Genomic DNA, 9,953 nt, shown 5'->3' on the forward strand with positions numbered 1-9,953 from the left:
CAATTCATTATAGTACCAGCAGGCAATTATATTATATTTTGGTACCCTATTCTGCCTTTCTTGAAGCACTTGTTTACTGTATCCCTAGTCATCATATCCATATTTATCTAGGCTTCACCCATACTTGTGATGAGCTAGAGTAAGGAGTTGAAAACCTAAAAGAGAGTATGGGGACAGTGGCAAGTTGGTATCCTCTTTCCTCAAGGAGAGTAGAATTAGGTGCTTTAGGCCAATCATGAGCAGCAGTGGGAGTGGTTTGAGACACCCTGAAGAGTTCATTTGCTTGTACATCGAAAAGGGAGTGTGCTTCACCATACCACGGCGGGGACTGCTGGTTCTCCATCTACTCTTTCAGCCTTTAGAATGGAAAAGGAACTGAGTTAGCATTGTTCAATCATTGAACTCCATTTCTCCCTAGCTAGAACTCTCACATAAGCCATTTGTTGCCCACGGAAGGTCCAATAAAGACAGACTTCCTTCTTCTTCCTTTCCTTTTCCTTTTCTTCTTGATTCAAGCAGGGAATATGTTTTGACTTGTGGAAAAATAAGCAGGGTGTTTAAATTGTATATTTAAGCTACACAGCAAAAAGAAAGAGTATAATGGAAGCAGGTGTAGTGCTAGGGGAAGGGGTGGGTGGGAAAACTATTCAATCCAAGAGCAGTATTCAGTATTCCTAGAGAAAGGAAATAGAAATAGCTTCAGCATAGCAGCCAGTCCACGTCAAAAGTAGACAACACTGAAAAATGAGGACACGTGTGGTATAAAGAATTGCTTCCAGTCACTCTGAACTTTGCCAACACTTGTCAGGACAGTCAGAGTACTCAAGATACATCAAATAGACACTCTTGTACAGGACAATTAGACACATTGCGGAAACGGGTAGGCGAGAGAGAAGAATTGCAGCTGAGCAAAGGTTGTGAAAGTGGCCTTTGTACTCTTCCACTTAGCTGTCAAGTTTGGAAAAGGCCTGGGAGAAAACTATGAAATCTCCCACTGTGCTGCTCAGAAAAGCAAACGGGCTAATTCAAGGATTATTCCTACTGAGGGGAAAAACAAAAACAAAAACAAAACCAGGAGTATCTTAACTGAACTCCTGTCATTTACATGTGCCGATAAAGCCCACTCAAAGCATGGCTGTCTTATGATATTGCAAAGACATTTTCCCAGCCTGTTGACCCCTTGTCCTTCACCCTCCACCAATACAAAAATCTCTAATGTTAGAAATTCATATATAAGTATCAGTACCGTGTAAGAGTTGTTTGATATTGTTGATACAGCCTCACGGAAAGGATCTCACAATCTTACTTTGTGATCTAACAAGGTGTAAAACACTAAAAGTCTGAGACTTACGGTAGGAAAAAAAAAACACTTGTTTAGAGAAACTATTTTTTTTTTTTTTTTTAGCAGTGCCAGGGTGGGTCTAAAATAAGCTGATTTTACCTAGGGCAGCACCAGCTTTAAACAACTCCATGTTCTTTCATAAGTTTTCCCACTGGAGTGGATAATGGTGTACAGATCTTGAAAGTCTTTGTTGCCAAGCACTGTGGGAGGGGACTGAATTTCTGATTTGCACATATCAAGTATTGGCAGCTAGTGGCTCTCTGAAATGTATGCTGTTAAGGATTCTGTAATGTTTTAGTTTGTTACACAGTCCTAGCTCAGCTGAAAAGGCACAATAGTCTTTAGTATCTGACATTAGAGAAAAAAGACAATATAATTTGTGCCTGGGGTGCTTGGAAATGCTGCAGGCCTCATAACAATTTGGGTGAGGGAAAATGTGGATAATGACTTTGTAATTGTTTCCATATATGGCAACAACACAGATTATGTATAATCATAAAAGTAGCATTAGCATTTACCATGAATCAGTCAATCCTAGGAGAACTTGTAGATGCCCCTTTCTGCATACATTTTCTACCTTAGTGATATCCTCTCACTACTGGAACCACCTAGAGTGTTTACTGTTGAACCATTAAATTTCAAATTCATCTTGAGGTAATGGAAAGCGCAGTGGACTGTGAAGTGAGAAATTCTGGTCCAGCCTCTGCCACTTACTAGCTGTGGGAAATTTGAGCAAGTACCTCCCCTGTTCTGGCCTCTGTTTCTTACCATGGAAAATGGGAAATCTGGATTAAATGAATCACTAATATCTCTTTTACTACCCAAATCCTGTGATTTCCAAATGTTGCTCTCAAACTGCTTCATGTGTATCAAATGATCTAAGAGTTGAAAGAGACCATAATAGTCTTTTCCACACACCCACTTAATGTTTGAAACACTACAATATAACCTTCATGCCAAATGACCATTCAGCCTTTCAAGAAACACTTCAGTGCTCAGAAACTCACTATCTGTTGATTTTTCGTGGTTTCTTATACATTGGATACTAACTCATTGCCAATTTTAGGCACTTTGAGCCTCTTTTTCTAATCAGTTATCTGCTCACTAACATTATCCATGGTGTCTTCTATTGAACAGAAATACTTAATTTTGATGTTTTTCGAGAGTTTTCTAAAAGTCTGAGCTACAAACAGAGTGAATGAGCCACCACAACAGATAGTGAGTTTCTGAGTAAATTATTTCAATAGGAAGTTTACTGATGAGAAAACCCAAAGGTTAGCAAATAATTTAAAAGATGATCTAGTTAATTAACAATCAGAGAAGTGGAAGTTAAAATAGTAAGCACTCACTTTATATTCACTACACTGGCCAAAATTAGAGAAATGTATCATCTGCCACATGTTGGCAGAAATGCAGGGCTAGATCTGGATAGCCCAAGAGTTTAATGAGGTTCTTGGCCCATTTTTGTACAGCTCATAAGATAGGAATGGTTTTAACATTTTTGACGGGTGATTCATGAAGAAGTGGATGAAGAAGGAGGAGGAGGAGGAAGAAGAGGAGTAGCAAAGACAATCCCGAGTGGCCTGAAAAGCCTAACATATTTACAATCTGGTTCTACACAGGAAAAGTTTGTGAAGCCCTAGGCTCTAGAATCCCTCATACACTGTTGGTGGAAGAAGTCATTCTATAGAGCAACATGGAGCTATTTATGTATACACTGTGTGACCCAGAATACACAGGCTTACAAAAGTATAAAATGGGACATGTAAGGCTATTCATTGCAACGTTTATGGTGGCAGGAAGTTGGATCACTCAGGCTACTCATCATTGGATTTGGGGTTAGGAGTCAGAAATGATAGATAATTGAGTCGTCAGTCAATTTAATTGGTAAAGTGTGGTAGATGTACATTATGGAGATTATGTAGCATTTACAAATGACAAAATAGATACACATGCAACAAACTAAACAGAACTTAGAAAACATGTGGAGTGAAAAGAAATAAATAGAATGACATCTATATCAAAATACCACTTATGTAAACTAAAAATATGCAAGTACAAAACAACAAAACATATTTTACAAGTAGACAAACAGTAAAGGATTAGAATCATTGCCTGGGGGTATGAGAAATTGAAATAGAAAAAAACAATCAAATATGTGTGGTCCTTGCAAGCGGCAATGATAATCAGTGTGACATCAACTGAGGAGTGTGATAAACTCAATTTTCCTCAACAGAGAAGCAATAAGAAAAAAAGTTCTTAAAATATAATGAATTCTTTCTTCACATAATCCCCATCCACTCCTTGGTCCTAGTTATATTCTCTATCACACAAAACAAGTACAATCCTTCTTTCACATATGCCTATGACAGTTCTTACCCCTTTAGGTCCTTTTTATTCTACATACACAGTTCTGCCCTCTCGATGGCTTTTCTGAATGTGACAACCAGAAATAAATATATTATTCAAGGTATAGGCTGCCTTAGTTCATTTGGGTTGCTATAGCAAAATACCTTAGACTGGGTAATTTATAAACAACAGAAATTTATTTTTCACAGTTCTGGAAACTGGAAAGTCCAAGATCAAGGTATCAGCAGATTTGGTGTCTAATGAGAGCTCGCTCAGCTTCATAGATGGTGCCTTGTTGATGTATCTTTACATGGTGGAAGGGGTGAAGAAGCTCCGTGGGGCCTCTTTTATAAGGGCATTAATGCTATTCATGTGGGTAGAGCCCTCATGACCTCATCCCCTCCTAAAGAGTCCTCCTCTTAATACCACCATATTAGAGACTAGGTTTCAACATATGAATTGGGAGGCATGAGGACACATTTAGACCATAGCATAGGCTCACCATCACACAGTAGAATAAAAATATTTCATTCCAGACACTATACTTCTCTCAAAGAAGCTTAATCAGAATTAGGGGTACAAACTGTGTGTTTTAACTCTTACCTATCTTGCATCATCACATTTAACCCTGTACTAGGCATACAACGGTAACTTTGTAAATGTTATTTGCTGTTGCATGTCAAATGTACTGTATGATAAACATTATTATAAATGCAGGCTGGGTGCGGTGGCTCACGCCTGTAATCCCAGCATTTTGGGAGGCCAAGGCGGGTGGATCACGAGGTCAGGAGTTCGAGACCAACGTGACCAATATGGTGAAACCCCGTCTCTACTAAAAATACAAAAATTAGCCAGGTATGGTGGTTCATGCCTGTAAACCCAGCTACTCAGGTGGTTGAGGCAGGAGAATCAGTTGAACCCTGGAGGCGGAGGTTGCAGTGAGCCGAGATTGCACCACTGCACTCCAGCCTAGGCAACAGAGTGAAACTCCGTCTCAAAAAAAAAAAAAATTATAAGTGTTAAGTGTAAGTCATTGTATCCAAGCATGCAGCTATCCAGTGGATAGAACTAAATTTTTAAAAATCAGCATAGGCTTACTTTCTTGTACCAGATAGCATATTCTAGACATTACAGCTAATCAAATAAATCTATTATAATCTCAAGTGATAAATTTCAACAAATGATGGAGAACTATAATTTCCTGTAAGTAGTTGGATAAGTCCAAAGGAACTTTACATTAATGGATTCATGTGCAGTGTTTATAAGATAAAGTAACTATTTTCTGGATGCATTGGGGGTTTAACACAGTGTCAGTAAATGTCATGTCTGTATGAACAAATATACATGGTTGATTCACTTCTTTTAGTTATGGAAATAGCTGTGTTGTTCTGCTGATGGCTCAATTAGCAATCATTTCTGACTCCTAACCCCAAATCCATCTAAAATGGTTGATTCAGCTATGCGTGATCATCTCAGAACTGAGTCTACATGTGGATTAACAAAACTGTTAGAGGCTGGGCGTGGTGGCTCATGCCTGTAATCCCAGCACTTTGGGAGGCCGAGGCGGGCAGATCACCTGAGGTCGGGAGTTCGAGATCAGCCTGACCAACATGGAGAAACCCCGACTCTACTAAAAATATAAAATTAGCCGGGCGTGGTGGCACATCCCTGTAATCCCAGCTACTCGGGAGACTGAGGCGGGAGAATCGTTTGAACCTGGGAAGCAGGAGGTGGCAGTGAGCCAAGATCGCGCCATTGCACTCCAGCCTTGGCAACGAGAGCGAAACTCTGTCTCCAAAAAAAAAAAAAAAAAAAAAAAAAAAAAAAAAAAAACTGTTATAAAAAAAACTTTAATCTTTAATGTCACTAAAGTATCTGTGCCAAAGCAAAATATCTCTTCATTTTATAACTTTCTACATATGTGCTCCTAATGCAGAATTATATGAATTTTTTGTAGGAAACTGAACGAAGAAGAAATAGGAAACTGAAAGAAAGACTACTGCAGGCTTTATTGGACTTATTTGGGGCATTATTTTTATTCTTATCAGTGCATTCCAAAGTAGAAAAATGTTTCACCTCTTTTCCAATCCAAAGCACACTGAAAAATATCACAAGCTTCCACTCTCTCTCTCCAAAATTGGAAGTTTACTTATAAGACCTAGCATTCGTTTTTCAGGCTCTGATAATGAATGTACCACGACTTCTTGCTGTGTATCTGCCTGGAAACTTTTCATCCCAGAAAGTAAGCATGCTTGGATAAAGCTCATTTGCATATCTGCAACTCAACAGGGCCAAGAAAACCTTCCATCATCAACAACAACAACAAAAATATACCAAAGTGTAGCAGAAATAGATGTGACTCTCCAAACTTCAAGAAGTCCCATGAGCTTCTGGAGATAATCCATCTTGTTGTCTCTTAATTGCCAGTAGGTTTATCACAACTTCCAGTTTGATTTTTAAGGAGGCTGAACTGTAAAAGTATTGTAATTAGCTCACTAAAATGTGCAAGGCAAACTGGGGAATTATAATTCATTCTTTGAAGACTCAGGAAGACAGGAAGTCAGGTAAGCAATTCATTCACTTTTCTCAGATACTCTTTGGGCATAGATAAGAGTCAGGAAACTGCACTGACATTCACTTCTGAATGCAGTATACATTTATATTTATTTTACACAGTTTTCATCTATCTTATGCATAATGTCTAAAAAGGAAGGAAGTAGTTATCTTGGGAAAGTTTATCTGTTTTTATCTGAACAACGAAGCTGGCTATTTGCAACACTGTGGTAAGCAAGCTTTAAGTTACAATAGCATTTTGATTTGAATCCCAATAAGCCTAGTATTAGGCATTACAGAATACTTACTAGGCAAAGACTTATTAGGGAAATCAACTTTTGCTTTCCCAACATGCTCATTAAAATTATAGGTCTTAACTTTATTGAAGTATACTCAATATTTATGACTTTCTGGAACAACCTGGATAATCCCTTTCTCAGCATCACTTGTTTGCCTACTAAATATCTACTTCCCCTTCCTTTTTTTTCACGCCCCCCCCCCCCCCCCCCCGCCCGAGACAGTCATACTCTATTGCCCAGGCTGGAGTGCGATAGCGTAATCTCGGCTCACTGCAGCCTCTGCTGCCAGGGTTCAAGTGATTCTCTTGCCTCAGCCACCTGATTAGTTGGGAGTACAGGCACGCACCACCATGCCCGGCTAATTTTTGTATTTTTAGTAGAGACAGGGTTTCACCATGTTGACCAGGCTGGTCTCGAACTCCTGACCTCAAGTAATCTGCCCGCCTCGGCCTCCCAAAGTGCTGGAATTGCAGGCATGAGCCACCATGCCTGGTTTTTTTCTTACAACAACACAATTTATTTCATGTGTGCACTCCTGCCCCATATGACCCAAGGGCTTAGGATTCTAGTCTCAGTCCCAGACATAAACCTTAATCAATCTAGGTCAATTTTTGTGGTTCTATTTTTATTGCCAGTGGTTGATTTAAGGGTAATTAATGGATTGTAGCCAATGAGACATGAATGAAGATCTGTTGGGGGCTTCTGAGAAAGATTTGTTCATTCTTCAGAAGAAGATATAGATAACATTGCACCTTTTCTGCATCTGGACATTGTCATATCTGCATGAGATATATGTAACTGCTGTATCCATCTTGTGACTATTACAAAAACCAGCATTAAGATGAAGCTGATAATGAATTCAGAAAAGTAGAGAAATGCAATGACTCATGTACCTAAATATTTAGAATTTATTCATTCCAGGCTCTTAAGTAATATCATGTAAAAAAGCTGACCACAATTACTCTATCCTCTTCTTCTAAGTTCTCCAGGACAATTAATAATAGAGTCTTCATTTGTCCCATATACATTTAAAAAATAAACTAATGGTTAAACATAAATAATTAAATTCACATGTTTATCTCTACTCCTATCTGAAACTTCTAAATAATAATATCATGTTAATAGTGATAATAATAGTTGATGACACAAATAACTTTGTGTCAAACACTGTTCTAAGTACTTTACATGTACTAACTTCTATGACACAGGTGCTCTTTTATTTTTATTTTTCAACAAGAAAATAAATGAAAAGAAAAAAATAGAAATGCAGACAACTTAAGTAAATGGCCTGTGCTCTCTCAGCTGGTAATATGGCACAGCAAGGGTTCCAACCCAAAGAGTTCAGCTTTAGAACCTGTGCCCTCAAATACTATGATGAATGAAAAGGCATAAACCCATGAGGACAAAGGAACCCCAAGAAGAGACAAAAATTGATGAGAAATATTAGCATAAATTTGAAAGATAGAAAACAGATGGAAGCATGTTGACTGAACAAAGCTAATTAAATCAAGATCGAAATGCTTACAGAAGGAAATGCTGGTAAGAAGCAAATTATTGCAGCCCATGGAAATTGGAAAGGCTCAAGAGTTCAAAACACCAAGTATCTCAAAAGATGATGGAAAAAAATTTATAGGGCAGAAAACAGAGGAATTATTTAAAGACTATATAAGGAGATACTAGAATCCCAGGTGCTCTTCACTCTAGTAGGTGATCACATGTCTATTCTTTGGAAAGATTTAAGAAAGCCTCCAGATTGAAATTTCAAGCACAGTGGTGGGTGGAAGAAAGAAACAAACAAAAACAAGGGGATTAAGTGAATTATTTCATAGGAAGAATTGAAATGCCTAAACTCTTCTCAAATACAAGTAACCAGGCAAGAGCTGAGATAATGTATTTTTGAAGAATCAGTGCCTCCTCAAAGGGGAAAAACGTTATACCCAACAAATTGGCAGTCCCCCTTCCGGGTATCTGTGTCTCTATACAATGACTTTACCGTGAATATCATCAGTTAACTAAGAAAATAACAAAGACTTTTCAAATAGCTTTTTAGTTTTACTCTTAAATATAAATGGACAATTCTTTCTTCACTCTTAAATGTGAGTAGAGAGCCAAGGATGTCCGACATTTGATGAAAACTTTCAATGTGAAACATAGGCGGAAATGAACAAATAGAAAAAGGAAACAGAAACAGAGACAATGTGAGAAAGCATAAGAAAGATTTAAGAAAAACTCTAGCACCTTAGAGAAAGAAAATATATAGGATCATGATAGATTGCCATATAAAAAGAGAAAAGTCTCTTTTTGTCCACCTTTACTGAGGTATAATTGATAAAAATTATAAATATTTACAATGTATAATGTGATATTTTTATATATGTATACATTGTCTCATGATGGCTACAATCAAACCAATTAACACATTCACCACCTCACATATCTTTGTATGTGTATGTGGTGAGAACATTTAAGATTTATTCTCTTGGCGTGCCGGATCATGGCGCAGGGGCAGCGCCAGTTCCAGGCGCACAAGCCCTCAAAGAGCAAAGGCAGCGGCGGCCTCTGAAAAGAATCAGGCCCGAGAAAAGGCGGTAGTGTTATCTCTCCCAAGAAGGCGCGCGTTGTGCAGCAGCAAAAGCTCTAGAAGAACCTAGAAGTCGGGATCCGGAAGAAGATCAAACATGACGTGGTGATGAAAGCCAGCAGCAGCCTGCCCAAGAAACTGGCACTGCTGAAGGCCCCGGTCCAGAAGAATGGGGTGGTTGCCGCCACCTCCTCCAACCAGACACCTTCCTGAGGACGCTGGCCCCAGCGCAGGCCAACACCCAACCCCCTACCTCCATATGGGATCTTACAAGTGATCCCACACTCTATACTGTCAGGAAGAGGATCCAGTCCCCCAGCACTGGGCTTCACCTAGAACTCCAGCGGGGGGCCAAGGGTGCTGAGAACCCAGCAATGACCAGGAAGATACAGTCACCAACTTCATCTGTCCCCGTGCCCCTTCCCAGGTCCTGCCTCCACAGGTTTAACCCAGAACAATAAATCTGGCTTTGTCATCCCTCTTGCAAAAAAAAAAAAAAAAAAAAAAAAAAGATTTATTCTCTCAGTAAATTTCAAGTATACAATACAGTATTACTAACTACTGTCACCATGCTGTTCAAGAAAAAATCTTGAAAATTAAATAATATCAAAACTTCTAGAAAAATCATCAAAAGAAGTTAAAAGCAAAGTCGAGGACTTGTACAGAAGGTAGAACATCAAAGCTATAAAGTAATAATTACAATATAATAAAAAATATATATATAGCTCTTATGTGTTAGGCACTGTTCTGAGCACTCTGCACGCATTAATTCATTTTCTCTTAGCAACAAACCTTAAGATAGACACTATTCAATTTCTATATAGGGACA

General features: G+C 38.6%; 1 pseudogene; it reads left to right on the top strand.

Annotated features, from left to right (window-relative positions):
• Positions 1 to 9,037: 9,037 nt before the first annotated feature.
• On the top strand, positions 9,038 to 9,337 carry LOC105490488 (leydig cell tumor 10 kDa protein homolog pseudogene; annotated as a pseudogene).
• The last annotated feature ends 616 nt before the right edge of the window (positions 9,338 to 9,953 follow it).

This window comes from Macaca nemestrina, chromosome X (assembly GCF_043159975.1).
Source record: "Macaca nemestrina isolate mMacNem1 chromosome X, mMacNem.hap1, whole genome shotgun sequence".
Lineage (NCBI taxonomy): Eukaryota > Metazoa > Chordata > Mammalia > Primates > Cercopithecidae > Macaca > Macaca nemestrina.